This window comes from Carassius auratus, chromosome 8, assembly GCF_003368295.1.
Source record: "Carassius auratus strain Wakin chromosome 8, ASM336829v1, whole genome shotgun sequence".
Classification (NCBI taxonomy): domain Eukaryota; kingdom Metazoa; phylum Chordata; class Actinopteri; order Cypriniformes; family Cyprinidae; genus Carassius; species Carassius auratus.
The window spans coordinates 6,646,701-6,669,737 of record NC_039250.1 but is presented as its reverse complement, the minus strand read 5'-3'; the positions used below and the strand labels follow the sequence as shown (position 1 = coordinate 6,669,737).

The 23,037-nt window shown below is 36.2% G+C and overlaps 1 pseudogene; it reads left to right on the top strand.

The window, feature by feature from the left end:
• The first annotated feature begins 75 nt into the window (after positions 1–75).
• LOC113107118 (probable ubiquitin carboxyl-terminal hydrolase MINDY-4) lies at positions 76–16,342 on the top strand (annotated as a pseudogene).
• Positions 16,343–23,037: the final 6,695 nt, after the last annotated feature.

The following is a 23,037-nucleotide window of genomic DNA, read 5'->3' as shown; positions in this document are numbered from 1 at the left end:
ATTAAAATACCATCGTGAAAAATGCGGTAACGGCGTGAAGATGAAAATATGACTTGTGCCGACCAATAGTACTCGGGTGTGTGAGTGAAGTTTGGGGATATTTACGTCGAACTAGCCAACTTGCTATCCTGTTCCCATATTTACCGCTGTGTTATTGTGATCCATGATGGGCAAAGATGTTGAAGAAGTCTCCGCGTCTCTAGTTCGTGGAATATCTCAGTCCGAAAGGTGGGTGACAGATCAGTTTCATTTATTTTATTTTATTTGGAAGACTTGTAAACATGATACACATGGCTAACGTTCCTGTACACCCAAAGCAGCATGTAGGGAAATCTTTAAACACATTTATTTAGTATGATATACATATTCTGTGTTTAAAATGTAAATTTTCTAATGAAAGATGGTGTCTTTTTTTCTGGTTGGATGATGAAATGTACTTGCAGGGCCTGAAGAAAACCATAGCTTGTATGGATGAAGAGCTTCCACGAACTAATTCAAGCATTAATAACAGAGCAGATCTGCGCAGAATTCTACACCTTGAGGGCCTTTACAAAAAGAATAAGGTATCCAAAGTCATCTGAACTTAAAATATCAAGAATGTTGAAAAAGCAGAGAGGTCATAAAATGCATTTGTGTTTAGACCGAAGAACATCACTTGAAGTCAATGTTGGAGATGATGGTGAAGGACAGAATGAGTGAAGGTGGTAAAACCAAAGCACGCCGGCATGGTGACAATCAAACCACATCCAGTTCCTCCACGCACACGACTGGGAATGTTAAGAGAGAGGAATGTTGTTTGGAAGATCTCTTGTGTGACAGTTCCAAGGTATTTATTTATTTTACACAACTCCAGTGTGTTCATTTGTTTGAGTCTTTCAAGATCTGTTGACAGCAATAAACATTCAACCTTTTACGCAGGTTATCTGAAAGCAGTGTGTCACAAGCTGTTGTGCCTTCCCAAACGCCTTCTGAAAAGCTGCACAAGAGCTTTGCTGTTCTCCCTGAAAACGAGAGAAGTGTATACAATTTATCGTCTAGCCAGGATAGTCTCTTAACTGTATCGAAAGAAGGATTTCCCTCTGAGAAAAAGGTCATAGACACTGACAGCCAGAAGAACAGAAGTAGCAGGATAAGACGAGGCATTATGGCAGGTCCATTGCCAGCTCCTCGCAGGTGATGAATGTTGATTAAGTTAATATTCGTTTGTTTAAAAAGCTATTTGCTTAATTTCTTTACTAATATTTAATTCTACACCATTCCTCCTTAACAACATTGCATTGCTTAATTTTCTTTAGGAAAGTAGCAGGAGGCGTCCAGCTCGAAAAACAATGTCACCTGTTATGGCAACACTGGAGGACTGTAAAGAAGCAGCAAACTGGACAAATGGTGTCAATACTACCAATACAAAGTCTATCCCATTAGCACCTCGTGAGAGCAGCATGTTTTTCTAATGTACATACAGGAATCATAGACCGTAGTGGACATGAGAGGACGTCAGATGTCAAACGTCGCTTGTAAGTTTGTTTGAATATGCCCAGTACTTAACCTGTGTATGGGAAAACCTACGCAAACCTTCATTGGAAAAATGTTTTTGAAAAATGTCAAAAGTCTAGAGGTGAAAGGTGGGAATGATTCTAGGGGCCCATAGGTCCAGGGGGACCCACAACAGTTTCTGAATTGTATATTTAAAAAGATAAGGGGACAAAAGCAGTTTACAATTAAAGCTGCAAGCAGCGATGAACGGGCCCTCGCACCCGGGCTCAACGGCAGTGAGTGGCTTTAGTTAATAGGTGAACGGTGAGAAATATGCGTTTAAACTCATAAATATAAGTAGAACATATCAATGTTTATTCCATATATGTGCCAATCTTCCTGTTGCCAGCAGGTGGCGCTATCTATATAATGGAATATTGGCCTTCAGATGTGTTCAGGGCAGGACCCTTATCACACAAGTGAAGTTTGGGCAAGATCGGACATTTTATGACTGAGTTATAACAACATCCTATTTCATGGCGAAACATCGAAATTTGTCAGGCCGCCATGGACACGCCCTTTAACGAAACCTCAAGATCTTCGCAATTTAAGATCGCAAAAGGCTTTAGATTACACTGACCAAGTTGGGTGTTGATCTGAATAAATCTCTAGGAGGAGTTTGTTAAAGTACAACCCCTGAAAATGGCCAAAACAACACAAGTTTTGCAGAGAAAATTCTAAATAACTGACTTCCTGTTGGGATTCGGATTTCGTACCAAGAGACTTTTTCATAGATATTGGTGTGTTACATGTGTGTACCGATTTTTGTACATGTACGTGAAACATAGCTCGAGGCGCACTCTGTTTAAAGTGAATACGCACTCCGTTGAAAGTGTATAGGTGGCGCTATCGAGCCATTTTGCCACACTCGATGGAATATTGGCCTTCAGATCTGTTTAGGCCAGGACCCTTATCACACAAGTGAAGTTTGGGCAAGATCGGACATTTTATGCCTGAGTTATAACATGTTTTATTCCCATGGCGAGACATCAAACTTCATCACGGCGCCATGGACACATCTTTTAACAAAAACTCAAGATCTTCACAACTAAACATCACACAGGTCTTTAGATTAAACTGACCACAAAAAAGACATTGATGTCATAAAATTTCTAGGAGTAGTTTGTCGCAGTGTAAAATATGTAACTTCCTGTTGCCAATAGGTGGCGCTATGACTATAACTGAATATTGGCATGTAGATCTGTTCAGGACAAGAGTCTTATCCAACATGTGAAGTTTGGGGCAGATTGGACATTGTATGTCTGAGTTACAGCAACTTCCTTTTTCATGGCGAAACATCGAAATTTGTCAGGCCGCCATGGACCCGCCCTTTAACGAAACCTCAAGTCCTTCGCAATTTATTATCGCAAAGGGCTTTAGATTACACTGACCAAGTTTGGTGTTGATCTGAATAAATCTCTAGGAGGAGTTATTTAAAGTACAACCCCTGAAAATGGCAAAAACAACACCAATTTTGAAGGGAAAATTCAAAATAACCGACTTCCTGTTGGGATCCGGATTTCGTACCAAGAGACTTTTTTGTAGGTATTGGAGTGTTACATGTGTATACCAATTTTTGTACATGTACGTGAGACATAGCTCGAGGCAGACTCCGTTGAAAGTGTATAGGTGGCGCTATCGAGCCATTCTGCCACACCCGGTGGAATATTGGCCTGCAGATCTGTTCAGGTCAGGACTCTTATCACACATGTGAAGTTTGGGGAAGATCGGACATTTTATGCCTGAGTTATAACATCTTTTATTAACATGGCGAGACATCGAACTTCGCCATGGTGCCGTGGACACGCCTTTCAACGAAAACTCAAGATCTTCACAACTGAACATTGCACAGGCCTTTAGATTAGACTGACCACAAAAAATACATTGATGTCAAAAAATTTCTAAGAGTAGTTCATCACAGCGTAAATATGACACTTCCTGTTGCCAATAGGTGGCGCTATGACTATAACGGAATATGGGCATGTCAATCTGTTCAGGTTCAGAGTTTCATCAACATGTGAAGTTTGGGGCAGATTGGACATTGTATGTGTGAGTTATAGCAACTTCATTTTTCGTGGCGAATCATCGAAATTCGCCAGGCCGCCACGGACACACCCTGCAACGAAAACTCAAGATCTTCGCAATTTAACATCGCAAAAGGCCTTTAGATTAGTCACACCAAATTTGGTGTTGATTTGAAGAAATCTCTAGGAGGAGTTAGTTAAAATACAACACATGGAAATGACCAAAATTACACAAAATTTGCTCATAATATTAAAAATAACCGACTTCCTGTTGGGTTTAGAATTTTGGTCCAAGAGTCTTTTTTGTAGGTATTGGTGTGTTACATATGTGTGCCAATTTTCGTGCATGTATGTGAAACATAGCTGGAAGGCTGTTGATTTTCTTAGTATAGGTGGCGCTGTCGAGCCATTTTGCCACACCCTCTTCTGAATCCTATATCAGACGAAAATTTTCACCAGGTTTGACGCGTGTGCAAAGTTTCATGACTTTTTGAGCATGTTAAAGCCCTCAAAAATGCGATTCATTCGGGAGAAGAAGAAGAAGAATAATAATAAATATAGCTGCAAGCAGCGATGGCGGGCTCAAGCCACCAATGCCATAACCCCCCCATGGCATCAGGTAAACTGTGCCCAGCGGGCACATGCATTCACAATATCCCTCTGGCAGTGAGGTTTTAAAGGATACGGCAGTTAAAGGGTTAATCCGAATCATCTAGACTTTAAAATCACATTCACAGAACAATATATATATATATATATATATATATATATATATATATATATATATATATATGTATATGTATATGTATATGTAAATATATGTATATATATATATATATATATATATATATATATATATATATATATATATAACTTTAGTAACACTGTACAATAAGATTTTATTTATAAACATTATGTTAACATGAACAATATTTATATAGCATTCATTCATGTCAGTTAATATTCCAAACTTAAACATGAAAACATTGTTTTATTGTGATTTTTTTCCAAGTACATTTTACCAATTCCAAACCATATCAATCTTAATAACTACCATTATTTTTTATTTAATCATTTATGAGTGCTATACAATAGTCCAGGAAAGCTGGAAGAGAAAAACTCCTTGGGCCCTATCTTGCACCCAGCGCAATTGACTTTGTACACCGACGCATGTGTCATTCCTATTTTGCACCTGCGCAAAGCGCGCTTTTCCCTCCACAGAAGAACGTCGCTAAACTAGTGAATGAACTTGCGCTCCCTGGGCGGTTCAGCGCAAAAAAGGAGGCTTGTTCCGGCGCAAACAATCCCTGGTGCTATTTTGCTGTTCCATTAAACAATTGCGCCACTGACCAGAAAAAACCTAGTCTAAAGTCAAACGCGTTGTTCATTATGCTGTTTTAAGGGCGCATGCTTGACCATAATGTATAGCGTGCACAACGCGCATACACTTTGCTCATGTAATCTACACAGATGCAACAGTTATTTTTGCAAATCATAAATTGTTACACTAAAAAAATATTAACACATGAGATGACGGAAATCATGACGCTATTTTGGGTGGGTTTCTCCCATCCTCATACAACACAACTTCTCTGTCTTTCACTGCTCTTACAAGAACATCAGTCTCCTCAGCTGTGAACCGCTCCTGGCGAGCACCTGGTAAATACGCCATAATAGCAATCCATAATGGAACTTGCGCACCTGCTTTTAAAGGGGATGTTGGATGACGCTCTGATTGGTTTATTTCACGTTACGCCCAAACCACACCTATGAATAATGAAGCTACTTCAGACCAACCCATTTTAGATTTGCGCCGGGCGCAAGAGCCATTTATCCCGCCGGGAAAATAGCAACAGCGCCGAGACCCGCCCACAAAGTTACTTGCGCTTCGCGCTTTGACACTTGCGTTTCAGATCGTTTAAATAGGGCCCTTATATTCATGTGTGCAGAATTATTAGGCATGTTTTCTTTTACAGATGAAATGCGCTAAAATAGAGTTTTAACTCAAACTGTAAGGTCGAAATTATGAAATACCCATGAGAAATATCAAACACAAATGCAATACAGAAATTGATAAGTTAAGACTTGACCATTGTACAAAAAATGCTGACTGGGTCATGAGGTCAGAAAAGAAGAAGAAAAAAGCAGGTCAAGAAGAACTGACAACACACACACACACACACACACACACATTACCCACAGTGACAGTGGGACTGAGTGACATCAGATGTATGATAGTTTTTTAATTTTCTATCATCCATATAGTGTTGTATAGTCATGAAACTATGCATATTTCCTCAGAATAACTTGTCTTCTATGTGTACATTTTTTTTTTGAAGTGTTTAGAAGCTGCACTTTAAAAAAATAAAAAGACATTTACTGGTTCCTTTTTTACTATTATTTCAAAAAATCACCACGTCAAAACCATTCAAGCTATCCAAAATTCATTCACACCTGTTGTGTAAGATTAATTCTTTAAACAGTGGTAAAAGAGGATGTGGTGCTGAACCTTCAAGAGTCACTCAAAACTTATCTGTCCATAAAGCCTATAAAGAATTATTCTTAATATACAGTTCACAATACTTCAGCTTGTTATTCTAATTAAGTGAGGGTCACTTTATCAGTAAAATACATACAATTCATATTATTTTTTTGAAAGATTTCTATAAATGATTTAAATTATACTCGTTTCTACAATAATTATTTAAAAGTAATCCTATAGCTCCCTCTGGTGGCCATTATTGGTACTAAGAATTGCAAGCTTGATTTATAAGTTATGATAGTTTTAATTTTATGCTGGCTCTTGAAAATGATAAAGCTATGAAACTTACTGTGCTTCCTTCAAATGATGACTTCTACTTATATAAAAAATTATGAAGAGTTAGAATGAAACATTTTAAAGATATAGTAAAATAACTATTGTATTTTTTATGTTACTTTAATAAATCTCTATGGCAACACCATTTAAGCTATCCTAAACCCATTCACAATTTCAGTATATTGGCATCATGTTGAAAAAGGAGTATGGAGTAGTATGAGGAGGAGTATGAATTCATTTACAGGCTGATTTTTTCATAAATCCACAATAAAATTTCTGATTTCTGTATCAATCTGTTGTTGTTTGTTTATTTTTATCTTTTATTTTTCATAGGAAGATAACTGACCCTTTACTCTCCTTTTTAATAAATGTGCTTATAAACCAAGGACAAGCTATTTATAGCTGTATTTATAAACTGCTTACTACTGACTATTAATATTGGGACAAGGCTTTATAAAGCATGAACTGACTATTTACTAATGAGTGCAGTTATTATAAAATGTTATCAATGCATTTGCTAATGTTAACAAATTAGACATTATTTTACAGTTATCAAATCCTTAAATGACTCATAAGCATTTGTGAAAGTTCTGCTTGCATTACAGCTTAGTATTGATCTGTGAGCTGAACAGATTTACTGTTACATCCATGAGATTTTGTAAATTCAAATAAATATAATGTTACAGGATGTCATAGGTCAGTATCAAATGAGTTTGAAATTATTATTTGCAGCACAAATAAGGTTTTTTTTAGGATTTTTAAAAATCCCTAAAACTGTCAGAAAAAGGATAAGGCCTAAGCTATTTATATGTGAGTGGCTAAATTTATTTTTGTTTTTATAATTGTAATACACAAACTATGAAATTATACAAAATGTATAAAAAGGTAAATAAATAAATACGCACACATTAAAAAAGCAGCCAAGTCGAATGAGTTTCCTTTTTTATATAGATTAAAATTGAAGACAGAAGCAAGTGGTAAATGTGGTCACTTTAATATTCAAATCCAGTAGATCCACTTCAGATTTATTTCTCAACAGTTTATGTTCACGTGGCTGTTTTCGTTTATATTCGCCAAGCTATTTTGAAATAATCTTGTCCGTGATGTGTTCGTTCGTACGACGAAAGGCAGAAACCTGCAGCTCAAGAGAAATGTTATTCTGCCAGTCGCGCTTTCAAATAGTCTTGCACACTTAAACGGGTCACAAACACCTGCATTTAGCTCTTGTTGTGTTATAATAGGTGTATTGTGTGCATTGGTGGCAATATTTTATTTAAAAAAGCTCTTATACAAGAATAAATTCGTTTGTTTTCAGCTCGTAACACTATGCGCTGATCGGAGCTGTGATTTCAGATAGGCAGCCGCAAATATTTAATTTTTACACAAACAGTTCAAAAACATCTGAATTTAGCTCTTGGTGTGTTTTAATTGGTGAATTGTGTAATATCGCTGCAATATTTTATTTGTAAAAGCTATAAAACAAGAATAAACTCGTTTTTTCTGAGCTCGTCATTCCACACGCTCATGCTCAGAGCGGTGATTCATCTCTCGTGTTTCTCACGTATCACTGACCATACATCAATTATTAATGAGCCCTGACCCGGTAATAATCAGATATGTTGGTTTAGCTTGTCAGTGTGAATTAAATCTAAGTATTTATTTGTATTTTAACCAATTTAAAAGTGAAAGTAAAAGTCCGGGAATTGAACCTGTAGGGGCGCTATTTCTCTCAGACAATGGAAGTCTGAAGCACATATACTCAAACAGAGGGACAGAGTGAGATGAGATGTCTGACAGTTTTTTAATTTTCTGTTATCCATACAGTGTTGTAAAGTTGTGAAACTATCCATATTTACTCAGAATGACTTTTTTTCTGTATGAAAAAAGGTTTTGAAGTGTTTGGAATTTAAAAATGCAGGACAATTAATAATTCCATTTTTACTGTCATTTAAAAAAATCACCAAGACAAAACCGTTCAAGCTATCCAAAATCCATTGGCAATTTAAGTTGTTTAAAATGTTTTGGCATCATGTAGACAAAGTTTGGTGTGTATAGTGTTGCTCTCCTCTGAGCAGTATGCATTAATTCACAGCTAAATGTAAAAAAAAAATCCACATTCAAATCAAAATAGCTGACTTCCTGTTGATCGTAGCTGATGACTGTGAATTAGAAAGTTGTCCGTCTTGATAAGAACAATTTATGTACCAAGTTTTGTGTCTGTAGCCAAAACTAACCCCCCCACTTTTGACAAATGGTGGCGCTATAGAGTGCCTCCTTCACGCCCTTTTAAAAGCTTTTGCCATTGTCTAGCTATCACTAATACTGATATGTGTTTTGAGTTTCATGTAAATCTGAGGTTGTTGTCTGCCTCAAACTCACCATAACAGAACATTCAAGTTTGACACGTTGCCATGGCAACACTATATCAGATATCAATATCCCCACAACAGATTTACATCGGCCGTGTTTTGTCATTATTCTGATGAAGTTTTAAGTAAATCGAGTAAAAATAAGATGCTGAATTCAAAGCATTTGGAAAATGACACACTTCCTGCTGCCAGTTGGTGGCGCTATAACGTTGACTCTTAATAGTCACATATATACAATCAGTATCATACAACGAACAAACCCATGAAGTTTGATCAAATTCAGGAAATGTATGTAGATGTTATTAGACATTTCCTGTTCCTCATTTCTCGCCATAAGTTCCACGCCTCGCCACGGGCAAACCGTTCGAGATATCAAAAATCCCCTCGCAATTTTTCATCCACAATGTCTTGAGATCATGTTCACCGAGTTTCGTGGCGAACGGCTTGAAAACCTCAGAGGAGTATTTCAAATTCCAGAGCATGCTTTTTTTAAACAGCCCTGAATAGCTGACTTCCTGTTGGGCGGAGCCTATGACATAAAGCGCGAAAGTTGTTCAGCTCAATGAGATCTACAAGTGTACTGAGTTTCATATAAATATATGCAAGTGTGTGTGAGCTATGGTTCAAGATTTCTGACTGTGTTCCAGGGGGCGCTGTAGAGCCCCTGTGCCACGCCCGGGTCCCAGCCTCTGCGGCGTCCTGATGGCCGCAGATTCCAATGTGTGTGCCAATTTTCAAGAGTTTTTGAGCATGTTAAGGCCCCCAAAAACCCCCGGAAGGTTTAATAAAAAATAAAAAAAATAATAATAAGAAATATAGCTGCAAGCAGCGATGTCGGGCTCAAGCCATCAGTGCAACGCCACCCCGGTGGCATCAGGATAACTGTGCCCAGCGGGCATAAGCATTTACAGTAACCCTCTGACAATCAGTTTTAAGGGATGCGGCAGTTAAAGGGTTAATCCGACCAATCTAGACTTTGAAATCACATACACAGAACAATATATATAACTTTAGTAACACTTTATTTTAATATTTATAAAAAATGTATAAGGTGTGCATTGTAGCTGACACCTATATGAACACATTACAATTGCTTTGTGACTGCAAGTCTTTCTTCTCAAATGCTATTGAGCTTCAAATTTGCATTTGAGCCCATGTGAAAAAGTTGCATAATTTACATATGACTTACAGTTTGTTGTAATAAATATCAAACATTCAATTTAATTGTGCATTATAGCTGTCACCTAGATGAACAATTACAGTTGTTTTTATGACTGTAAGTCATTCTCTTCAAATGCTACTGACGTTAGAAAAGTGTATAACAATATCACATGTAACTTTAGAGACCTTCCCTAAATTTGAGACTCTAGAAAGTCCAATGTCAAGACAACTTTATGCCTGTTTTATTTTCTTTAGTTTTCTTTTCTCTGTGCCGGATTGCTGATGTCCTATACCCAGGCATAGATGTCCATCCATCAATTACGAACATTCAGCCGCAAACATGAGGTGTGAGCGGTCGCGAGCGCGGATGGGAGAATGACGCATGTTTTTTTTTTTTTTTTTTTTTTTTTGAGCAACTGGGATGGTGCCCCCTCTGGGAGTTGGTGCCCTACGAAGACTGCATACTATGTTATACTGCATAATGTTAACAAATTAGACATTATTTTACAGTGTTACCAAATCCTTAAATAATGTATTAGTGTTTTGTAATGATTTTAATGACCTATAAGCATTTGTGAAATAGTTTTGCTTGCATTACAGCTTTATCTGTCAGTTGAAGAGTTTTACTGTTACATCCATGAGATTAATAAATGTCATGTCACGTCACAGGTTGTCATAGGTCAGTATCAAATGAGTTTGAAATTATTATTTGCAGCACAAATTAGGGTTCTTAGGATGTTTTTAAATCCCTAAAACTGTCAGAAAAGGATAAGGCCTAAGAGATTTCTTAACCTGTAATGAAAGGAAAAAACACCACCATTAGCAACAACAAAAACAATAACAATTTAAAATACAGATTTTTTTTTTCCTGATTATTAAAGGGATGATTAGGTCTCTCTGTCTCTCTCTCTGCCAGACAGCCCCTCCCTACAGTCCACACACACTGTCACAGTCACCAACCCCCTCACACTCCCCCTCCCTCTCCCCCTCCCTTCCCCACACAGACAGGGTGGCCAGAGTGAGATCATGTCAGTTGAGAAGTCTGACAGTTTTTTAATTTTCTTTTATCCATACAGTGTTGTAAAGTCGTGAAACTATGCATATTTCCTCAAAATGATTTGATCTTTGTATAAAAAAATGCTTTGAAGTGTTTGGAAGCTGCAATTTAAACATACAAGGCAATTAATGTTTCCCTTTTTACTGTCATTTCAAAAATTCACCACGACAAAACCGTTCAAGCTAACCAAAATCCGTTCGCAATTTAAGTTCCTCAATGGTTTTTCTTCATGTAGACAAAGTTTGGTGTGTATAGTGTACTTCCCCTGTGAGGAGTATGCATTAAATCAGAGCTCAATTTAAATATTCAAATCAAAATAGCCGACTTCCTGTTGGTCGTAGCTGATGACTGTGAATTAGAAAGTTGTCCGTCTTGAAAAGAACAATTTATGTACCAAGTTTGGTGTCTGTAGCTAAAACTAACCCCCCCACTTTTGACAAAAGGTGGCGCTATAGAGTGCCTCCTTCACGCCCTTTTAAAAGCTTTTGCCATTGTCTAGCTATCACTAATACTGATATGTGTTTTGAGTTTTATGTAAATCTGAGCTTGTTGTCTGCCTCAAACTCACCATAACAGAACATTCAAGTTTGACACGTTGCCATGGCAACACTATATCAGATATCAATATCCCCACAACAGATTTACATCGGCCGTGTTTTGTCATTATTCTGATGAAGTTTTAAGTAAATAGAGTAAAAATAAGATGCTGAATTCAAAGCATTTGGAAAATGGCACACTTCCTGCTGCCAGTTGGTGGCGCTATAATGTTGACTCTTAATAGTCACATATATACGATCAGTATCATACAACGAACAAACCAATGAAGTTTGATCAAATTCAGGAAATGTATGTGGATGTTATTAGACATTTCCTGTTTCTCATATCTCGCCATAATTTCAACGCCTCGCCACGGGCAAACCGTTCGAGATATCAAAAATCCCCTCGCAATTTTCCATCCCCAATGTCTTGAGATCATGTTGACCGAGTTTGGTGGCAATCAAGTAAAAGACCTATGACAAGTATATCAAATTCCAGAGCATGCTTTTTATAAACAGCCCTAAATAGCTGACTTCCTGTTGGGCGGAGCCTATGACATAGAGTGCGAAAGTTGCTCGGCTCAATGAGATCTATAAGTGTACTGAGTTTCATATAAATACATGAAAGTGTGTGTGAGCTATGGTTCAAGATTTCTGACTGTGTTCCAGGGGGCGCTGTAGAGTCCCTGTGCCACGCCCGGGGCCCAGTCTCTGTGGCGTCCTGATGGCCGCAGATTCCAATGTGTGTGCCAATTTTCAAGAGTTTTTGAGCATGTTAAGGCCTCCAAAAACCCCCGGAAGGTTTAATAAAAAATAAAAAAAATAATAATAATAAGAAGAAGAATAATCCTTAGAAGAACAATAGGGCTCTTCGCCCCTTCGGGCTTGAGCCCTAATAATCCTTAGAAGAACAATAGGGCTCTTCGCCCCTTCGGGCTTGAGCCCTAATAATAAACAAAGCAGATACAAGAGGGTCCTCGCACCTCGGTGCTCGGGCCCTAATTAGGGGGCCCAGATTTCCTATCAACAACATTAAATGTAGGCATGAATTGAATACGGGTGAAATCCCTTTCATGTAAAACAGCACGGCTCAAAGACTATGAAATTTGGGATGGTAAAAGAGGCTGTTGGTATTTATTCTCAGCTGCAATATGTCAAGTGAGTGATTATTAACTTTTATTGTTTCCTCTCCAGAAAGAATTCGGCACCCAGCCCAAAACTGGATGGACTCCATGTGTTGGAAATGGTTTTGGGTAGTGTACCTAAAATCTTCAACAGATTACATTTTGTATTGTAGCCAGTTCACTAGCAGCTGCTTTAAAATAAATGAAGTGCTGTTTTTGTCCACGTCAAATGCTTGTGCAGTTGTCCACTTTTCATATTTATTTTTCTAATCCTATCATTTTGAAATCAGTGCAACTAAAATGGGCTTTAAAACAATCTGTTATTCGAAATTGAATAGCGTTGAGACACCTTTTTTACTATTTTACAGATGACCTAGAGAATGAGGAAAGCCTGTGTGATGTTTCTAGAACATCCGTGCCAGAACTTAGTTTGGACAAGACTCCCATGGACCAGATGACTGCCACTGTAAGTGCATTATCATTTTAACATCCCCAAACCATTATTTCTGATATCAGACCAGTCTGAAATGACATCTGTGCTCTTGTGTCGAACTCAGGCTCTAAAGGAGATCATTTTTGGTTCTTCTATGGCTTGTTTCACTGAGGAGTGGAAACGACAGAATTTGACCTTTTCAGATACTCCTGGTTTGAAGTATGGGATTGTACAAAAGAAGGTCCAGTATTCCAGACAACCTCAAGATTAAGTGTAGTTTCGGTGTGTAAACTTTTGCTTCATGAGATCTTCTGGGGTTGTTTTTATCAGGGAGGACCATGTGGAGTCCTTGCAGCAGTTCAAGCTTGTGTTCTGCAGAAGCTTCTGTTTGAAGAATCAAGCTATGATTCATTGGAGGAGTGCGTATGAGCATCAGTCATATTTTAGCAATTTTTTCTGTTGAAAGATTAGATATTATGTTTTGTTATCACGTTAATATAATTTTCATAGCTCTTATTGATCTCAAATATATTTGCATTTTTATTTTTATGTCTCCAGGAGACTGGAGGTATCGAATGTTTTAAGGACAAAATGTCTGTCTCAGGCTTTGGCTGACATACTGTGGAGAGCGGGGAATATGAAGAGAGCCACAGTCGCAATGTAAGTGTCACACATTTAGAATGGTCACTTCTATTTACAAACCCATAGTTCATTTCTCAACCGTCAAGAACCTGCCCCCACAGAAACACAGGAAGAAGTCTGTTCCCCCCGATCGGACGCTACAAATCAGATGGTATTCTAGAAATGGTAAGGTCATTTTTTGACCCTTAAATTGCCTTCTAATTGCATCTTAATCTTTTGATGACTACATATTTCTCTTTTGTTAATAGATTTTTTTCATATTCCGCGTAGATAATGTACGTCACAGTGGAGACCTTAGATGATCTCACTTTAGTTCTTGAGAAGCACGTTAGACAGGTAAGTCTGCACTTAAACTCCTCATGATGACGCATGCCGTATACATGATGTCTAATACTTGTAGAATCGACATTTTCAAAAAGTTATGAAAAAATATACTGTAAGATTCATTTTGTGCAATATTGTTAAATATTTGTTTTATATATATGTAGTGTTACTGTTATTGTTTATATTATTGTTAAAGATTTGTATTTGAGCACGTGCAGTGATAGTCTTGATGCATTTTAAGCCATATATCACCTGTTTAATAGCTCTTAATGTGATTGATGATCGCTATTAGTAGCACTTTTCTTTCTTCCTTTTAGTTCGAGTCTGGTCCCTTTGGCTGTATTTTGCTTACTGTCTCCGCCATTCTTTCCAGAACGATTGCAATGTGAGTTTCCACCTCTTTAATTCAGCGCAGACTGTTTACTTTCATATATTCACAGAGCTAATCGATTTAGTTTTTTGTGATTTAGTATACAAACTGATATGGATGTGCCAACTTCCACCCTCATTGGAGCTCATGGCTACTGCACACAGGTTTGCCATAATAACATTTTACACTCCTTATCCTGATACACATACACAAGCATTTGATTTTTCTCTTATTGGACACAGTGTTGTTTGATTTTTGTACAGCTCCAGTGTGTACTGTGTTCTGATATGATTAAGTCATTAAGTCTCATATATTCCTTTTCATTTTTTTCTTTAGGAATTGGTCAATCTTTTGCTTTGTGGACGGGCAGTTTCAAACGTCTTTGATGATGAAATGAAGCTTGATTCCGGAAATGGAAATTTTACACTTCTGAAGGGAATTAAAGCACGTTGTAATATTGGGCTGCTGTCTTTATTTGAGCACTATAATATATGTAAGGTAATAAGGCTTCAAACACGCTAACATATACTAAGATATTATATTCAAATTTCGTACATCTAGATTCTTCTCTTTTTAAAGGTTGGATCTCACCTGAAAGCTCCCAAGTTTCCAATATGGGTGGTGTGCAGTGAGAGTCATTTCAGTGTGCTTTTTTGCCCCTCTGAAGACCTGGCAACCGATCACTGCAAAGAGGAAGAGTTTGATTTGTACTATTATGATGGGCTGGCCAACCAGCAGGAACCAATTAGATTAACAGTCTGTGAGTCTCAACACACACAAAACAAACACTGGTTGTATTATCCATAGGATTTGAGGAAAAACATAACAAACACAACCTTTGCACACTTGCTTTGTAATTAGGGTTTATTATAAATCAGTATTAAAAGGCCTTGTGTGTTTTGTGTCTCTGAACAGATCCACATTCTGTTGCTGGTGCTGCTCAGAATGACAACGCAGACAGTGATCTCATTCCTCCACTGGAGCTTTGCATCAGGACGAAGTAAGTCTTTTATTTCGTCAGTGCTCAAAAGTTTATCTCTCTTGCTTATCAGAATGTCTTCTATAACATGTAAATGTGATATTGTGAAATACAAACATGTGGCAACATTAATGCTTTAAATATGTCTTACAGATGGAGAAATGCAGTGGTCAGCTGGAATAATACAGATCCCATTCTTTGATAATGCACGGAAAGGAGATTTTTATTTGACCCTGTATGATTTCATCTGGTCTTAAACAAATTTCAATTATGTTTTATATTTAAAAATGCATGCTTTTTACTATTTATTTTGTCTTTTAAGATTGCTGCCATTCTCAATATTCATAGTATTTTCATCAGTCTGTTGCCCCTCTTGCTTGTTTAATACTTTATATTCATGTCACTCAGTGTCAGATTGATAGTATGGCATTAGGAACTGTTATGTTTTGACATACCTTTTTTATTTTTTTGACTTTGTTCAAATCATGATTAAATTATCAGAGAGAATGACTTGTGATGTGTAAATAATTGCCATTGTTCACTCTCTAGTAATTAAAGGGTTAGTTCACTCGAAAATTAAAATTCTGTAATTGTTTACTCACCCTCATACCATTCCAAACCTATCTATATGACTTTTTCTTCTAAGGAACACAAAAGAAGATATTTTGAAGAATGTTATTAACCAATTTGCATGACCATTAAATTGTGGACAACAATCTGACATTTCTAAAAATGTCTTGTAAGTTCCACTGAATAAATATTTGTAACGGCATGAGGTTGAGTGATCAATTTTCAATTGTTGGTTAACTAGCCCTTTCACTGTATGCAAGAAAATTATTTCTAATGAGGATATACAGCGTCATTTTGTGCAAAGTATACTTTTGTTGCAGTCTGTCCCAAAAGGAGGGACCCTTGCATGGTGAACACTGAAATGTCACAAGAAATCAAATATTAAATCTTCTTTGAACTGGATCAATGAGTTATGTCAATGTCTCTTAAGAGCTCTCTTCATTCTACTTATGGCATTAGAGGACAGTTTACTCTCTATGTTTGATCATTTATTATTTCTGGTGTAGTATTTCTGTTCTAGTAATGTTATCATCATATGACTATAATTAGTCATTGTAATTTAGAAGTTTAATTTTTAATTTGTAGTGACATGGTATTGTAAACATGCTATAGAAAAGCAACAGACTTCAAATGTTACCATTCAATGAAATAATCACAGCCCTATAGCAACAAGCTGAATTAATCAATAGTCATTTGTGCACATGTAAAAGAACAAAGTGTAGAACATTATAGCATTAGTTGATCAACACTGTGATCCCATTACAAGATGTTTGCTTGATCATTAATCATATTTTGTCAATACAGAAACAGTCTTCGTGATACAACACAGAAGTTTTAACTGCAAACCTGCAAAAACAGATTGAAGCAGTTGATGAGTCACGATATGTGTTCATATGGCAAACATAACTGAGCACATAACGTCCAACTCTGCCACCAAAATAGGGCTGAATAGCAATGCATTTTGGGTAATAGCTCTGGTTGAACCTTACACACCAGTGGTCACTCAGGGTCTCGTAGTTGGCTAATAGTCAACAACTGCAGCTGAGGTTAGAGCTCGAGCTAAGAGTTGGTTATGTGAGTTTTGATGCTATATATTGCATGTATGTCTGGTATTTGAGATATGCTTACAGCATAGTGGAATTCTTGGACTGATAACACCAATGTAAACATAAATATTGCGTTGTTTTTCCATTAAATCAAGTGTTTATTGCAACACAAACATCCCAGATCTTATAAACAGACATGCATTTTAAAGGAAGTATTTCCTGGCAAAAGTATATCATACTTTTACAACATCTGACTCTGATCATACGAACTCATTCACTTTGATCTGTCTTTTCCCTTACACACAGCTAAGTTGCATCACTCCATGCAAATATATCACTGTGCTGTGGAACCTTCAGCTAGACTCCATCCCGCAGCTGAAAGTGCAAATATATGTTCTCTTACAAATAAAACTCATAAACGATTTAGTGTCCTTAATAACTGATAGCTAAATGTAAATGAGTGACACTGAATTCTCTCTGTGTGTGTGTGTGTCACAGTACTCAAACTGACCTCAAGGTGCCTCTGTTGTGTTATGAATATAATTTCAATCACAAATGTTTGTATGCTTAGTAAAAGCACTTAGTCTGAAAATAATTAGAATCAGAAGTGATTGGTTGGACAATGACAGTTTCTGTTCACTTTCTTTTCTCTAAACTTTTTTTTTTTTTTTTTTTTTGCACTCAACTGCAACATAGCAACATTCATAATCCGTACAGAATGACATCTCAGACAATGGTCCTGATGTTATCATATGTGAGTCTCCTATCCAAGGCTCCCAGTCATTTTATAAGGGCCATCTGGTGTTTTATTTTTAGGGTCTTGATAATGGAACAATTTCCACCCACACATGGTGATGTCATAAATACATAAAGTATCGGTCGTTAACCCACCAATGGGGATATATTACTCAATTGACATCATTTAGAAGCGGTAAGGAATCTAGTTAGCTGACGCTGCTTCCTGTCAATGGTAGACTCAATATTATGTGTTCTGCTTTTATCAGTTGTTTCTGATATTTAAGAGCCTTTTATGATCTATGTACATTTTATTATTTTAATTTCCTTAAGGGCATATACCAACCTTATTTATAATGCAAAAGGGATTTGTAAGTTGAATGTCCACGATACTTCCGGTGTCATCAGTTTCCAGTTATTTTAGCTGAACAAATTCAGTCTGCTATGCTGCTTGTTTTTTTTTTTTTTTTAATGATTATATTATTTATCATTGGAATCAGAAGTCACATACATTCATAGAAAATGGGCCATTCCACCAAATTGGTGCCATTTCTGTCCCTAGGACATTATAGGTACAAACATGCATAACATTTTATTAACTATAAAGGCATTTTATTATTAACCCTTAACTGTCACTCACGTTTTTGAAGATAGACTTGAATGTGCATGATACAAACCTACATTTGTATAATTCATGACTGAAAACATTTTGTAACATGATATTGATGTACCATTTACATGGTAATGCAATGTCTGATTTTAAAATGGGTTTTAAAGGATGATTTTTTTAAATTTTAATTTTCAGTCGATATATAACTTCTGATGATTTCTAAAATGTGATAGAGAAAAAGGCAACAAAGAAGTCTTTTATTAAACAAAGTTTAAAACTCCTGATATAATGTAGATTTCTGAGGGTGCACCCTTGTCATAAATTGATCTATTATTTTCCTACATAATTTTTTACAATAAACATTGGTAAAATATATATTCGGGAGTCTTAGACCTTTCCAACGATATATAGTTTGTCAAGATTAGATTAGATTTGTTTGTAATATAGTGGAGTAAACATAGGCGTCCCATATTCAGGACGGGGTGACAGTTATTAAAGCACAGATTGGATATGGAGGTACAAAAAAATGCTAAAAAAAAAAAAAAAAAATTGTTAAAATGTAACGTTAGACACCGGGGACATTTACAAATGCTATATTTTCAGTGTTTTAGGTAGTTTTTAATAATTTTATTAATTATATATTATAACTTTGCAGTTAGATTAAGGTGCAGGACACTTACTTAAATACAAAAATAAATGAAAAATATATTTTATAATATTTTGGATAAAATACACATTTTAGTCAAGTCCCCAGGTTTTCACTCAGTCCTGTTACCCTCACACACTCCCCTCTCTGAACAACTAGGAAAATTCCACAAGACACACATGATATTGCAACATCTGGATCTTCTGAAGGCAATGAAAAGACAAAAAACATGTGGTCTTATTTTCTTTTATGTATATTTCATGATATTGTAATGGTGGCTGGGAGCGTCATTATAAATATACTCTCCTGTTACCTAAATTATTTCTTGGATGTTACTTGTTTTTAAAAATACAAATCTTTGGTGAATTACTATAATTTGCTGAATATTCTCATAAAATGTGCATGTACTCCATATGGCTAGATTATATGTATTTGCTAATTTTATCCTAAAATCTCAATCTTGTTACTTTCAGTTTCTGTTACTCATATACTCATCCTATACTATATGGTAACTGAGTAGAAGTAAAAGGAGTGAGTAGTGTCATCAGATTTATTAATGTAAATGTAAATATTAGCCATCTTTTTCAACGTTTTATATTAAATTCCTGCAAGTATGAAAGAAAATGTACTTGAAATTTCTGTTCTGTGGCAATTATGTAGACTCATATGGAATGGCGTTTGAGTGTGAGCTGCACTATAAGAAAACAATATTCTCAGAAAAACTGAAGATATTTAATATATCAATTTTTATTTAATATTTAATCTTTTTTTGTTATTTATATCTTATCTCATAACCCATCCTCTACACCTAAACATAACCCTAGAGAATCAAATAAAAACATGATTTGTCCCATTTTTTTTTCTTTTTTTTTTTAGCAGTAAGGTCAGCTCAATAGTCAGTGTTCAACACTTTCACTATATCGGTGTGGGCATTAATACCTCACATATGTAGTCAAATCTGAATACTAATATAGTGGACACTCATTCCTGTTACCCAGGTTCATTCCTATTACTAAATAGTTTTTTTTTATTTAAAAAATAAAATTAAACCACTATTTTTTAACCTATTTTCATAAGTTTGGTCCTTAATTCAACCATTAATAAATAGCATCATAGAACATTGATAAACTTGAGGTTTGAATCACCTTTAAAATAAAAAAATGGGTTTGTGTACTTTAGAAAAATACACCCTGTTTAGATAAATAGTGAGTGATTTTTGTATTAGAAAAATAATGTAAATGTATTTGAAACAAACACCTGCCTGAGGGGGCCAATGAAGGACTTTGTTGAGATATTTGTAAACATGCTTTTTAAAAGACAGAGTTTTGGTAACAAGACTGAGAAAAATGCATCCATCTTACACTTCAAAATTGTGTAAAAATAGAAATAAAGTTATATGAGATGGACCAATAAAGATTTTGAATAGTTAAATGTGTCCAGCTTACTTCCGCACTGCAAAATAAATTGGATATATTTAGTGTTAAGAGTTTGCTCCCAAAATTGCCTTGTTGCCATTATGTCTTCATGGATGAAGAATACTGACATCACCTGTCTCTTTTCATTCATGCCTGAGTATCACAAGCCAACAGGCGCAAAATAAGTGGAGGTGGTGAAAGATTCCTGTGACATGTCAGGAAGGAGGAAAGGAAGATCTGGAAACCTGACAAATAACACATGTCCTGAGGAGAAAGTCCTTTCTTTTTTGGTAGTCATGTGCATGCACTTTGGGGCCAATAAAACCTGAGGCCCCTACTGAACATCAAGAAAAAAGTTTAAATACTAATGCCACTGAATGGCAACCCAAGTCAAGTGCTGAATTAATTAAATGACATCCTGACTGTAAGATCTTCCACTTCACATGTCAAAGTATTTGTCTGGTGGTATTGATTGAGTGTCAGCTAATTCATATTCATGTTTTGTATTTCTCCTAAATTGGAGTTAGTCATAAACTGGCAAACACAAAAATGAACCATAAATCGTAAGACCACACAAAATAGATCAAGGATCTTTCAGGATGAGATGTGTGGGTTTGAAAAGAATATGAAATCAGCTATAAATAACAGGACAGGGCCCCTCAGGATCTTCTAATGGGATTAAAATGTTTACTTTGCAAAGTGTTGCCTCAGAGGCAAAATTATGGAGTACGTCATGTTTCATTTAAGTACAAGCATCCTTTCCTTTCCTCGTCCTTTTTTCTGAAGAATCATTTCATGTCAGACTGGTTTCTATTATCATTATTTTGAGTGCAGCAGTTGTTCAGTTCAGTATTTTTACTTTTTGTATGTATGAATGTATGTATGATGTAGAATACATAGATACTGTCACATGATTCAGAAATTGATTTATTGATTTTTGGAAACTATAAGACTTTTTCAGGATCCTTTTATGAAGTGAAAGTTCAAAAGAACTGCATTTATTCTATCTATCTATCTATCTATCTATCTATCTATCTATCTATCTATCTATCTATCTATCTATCTATCTATCTATCTATCTATCAATCAATCATCTATCTATCTATCTATCTATCTATCTATCTATCTATCTATCTATCTACCTAATTTCTTTATTTATTTGCAAAAACAACAACAACAACAACTTATGATTGCATTCACTAAGATTATTATTATTTATTGATTGGATATATATCACACACAAATCAACATTTGATGTCAAGCTAGCTAGCCCCAGCTAACTTTGTATAATTTTTTTATATGTTCCGTCTGGTATTCACATCCAGTTTGAAACCCCAAAGTATTAGTAGAAAACAAACACTTACATACTTAGTTTGACCTCCTGGAACAGACAGTCAACATTTATAAAGGTTAAGCATCCTTTTTCACTGATTTGCAGGAAAAGATAAAAGCAGGCTATCCCTCATTTTTAAAAAGTCCTATTTTAGGCATTAGTCTACGTCATTTTCATGGAAAGTGCCTCATAGACTTAGGCCACTGAACACGTTTGAATGTTATGCAGAATGTTCAGCCCCTAACTTTGAATCAGCCAAATTTTAAATACAGCCTAAATATTTTAATGTTTGAATATGAATCACACATGATGTATTTACACACAAACGACTATGTGAAGTCAATAGGTTTGGATCTTTTAACAGACACGTCCACATCACTCTCTGGTGAGACACTGAAGATGCGGTCAAGAATCATGACCAACCAGGGAAACAATTGGACCAAAAGTCTCTCCAATTCATCACTTCATGAATGGAGCCAGGGCTCTTCGGTTCAGTGATGAAGAACTCTGAATGCCTTTGTTAGACAGCTTGCCGGTAACTGGAGGATTGTGTGTTTGGGTGTAATTGTGTTAGAACCCTCCCACATATCCTCCCTTGTGCGTCTTCTGTCTCGTTCTTTAATCTCCGCTGTTTGTCTTTGTGATAAGTGATATCCCGTTTCGATCACGATAGACTGTTTATGCCCACCTGATGAGAAGAAGGCTCTGTATCGGCCTCAGTGGACCCACCTTATTTATAGCATCCGAATCAAATTAGACTGTTTGTGAAATCCCAAGATACCTGCCATTTTGACTCCGCAATAATCTCAGTCTGAAGTGATGTATTGATGCTTTCAGACAGAGTCTTACTTACGACGCAAGCAGTGAGTTAGCGAGGGATGCATCTGAAGATTTTTTTTAAATAGTGGCTGAATCGTTTGTTGCCAGACTTTTAAAGTCACCATGTCTGAGGATTTATATTCCCTCTAGAGCAGTAAAGCCAACTGCTATTTCATAGAAGGCTCTAAAAACCACTCAAACCATGTCACACGAGATAACAATGATGAATGGTGAAGGAAAATGATTTCCTGGTATTACTTTCCCAGATTTTCACTGAGGAGCGCTCGAGCGAGAATCCCATTTTTTGACAGAAAGCTAGTGGCGTCAACGACGTAAAAGGTTCATGATTTCACATTCATCAAAATCGGTGGAGGGGGTTTTGGTTTATTAAGAACACTTAAAAGGGGTCATATCATGAAGAATCAAGCTAATCTTTTGATTGCAATATTTAGAAGCTTGCTTCCAAAATGAAAAAGTACTATTTATTGATAGG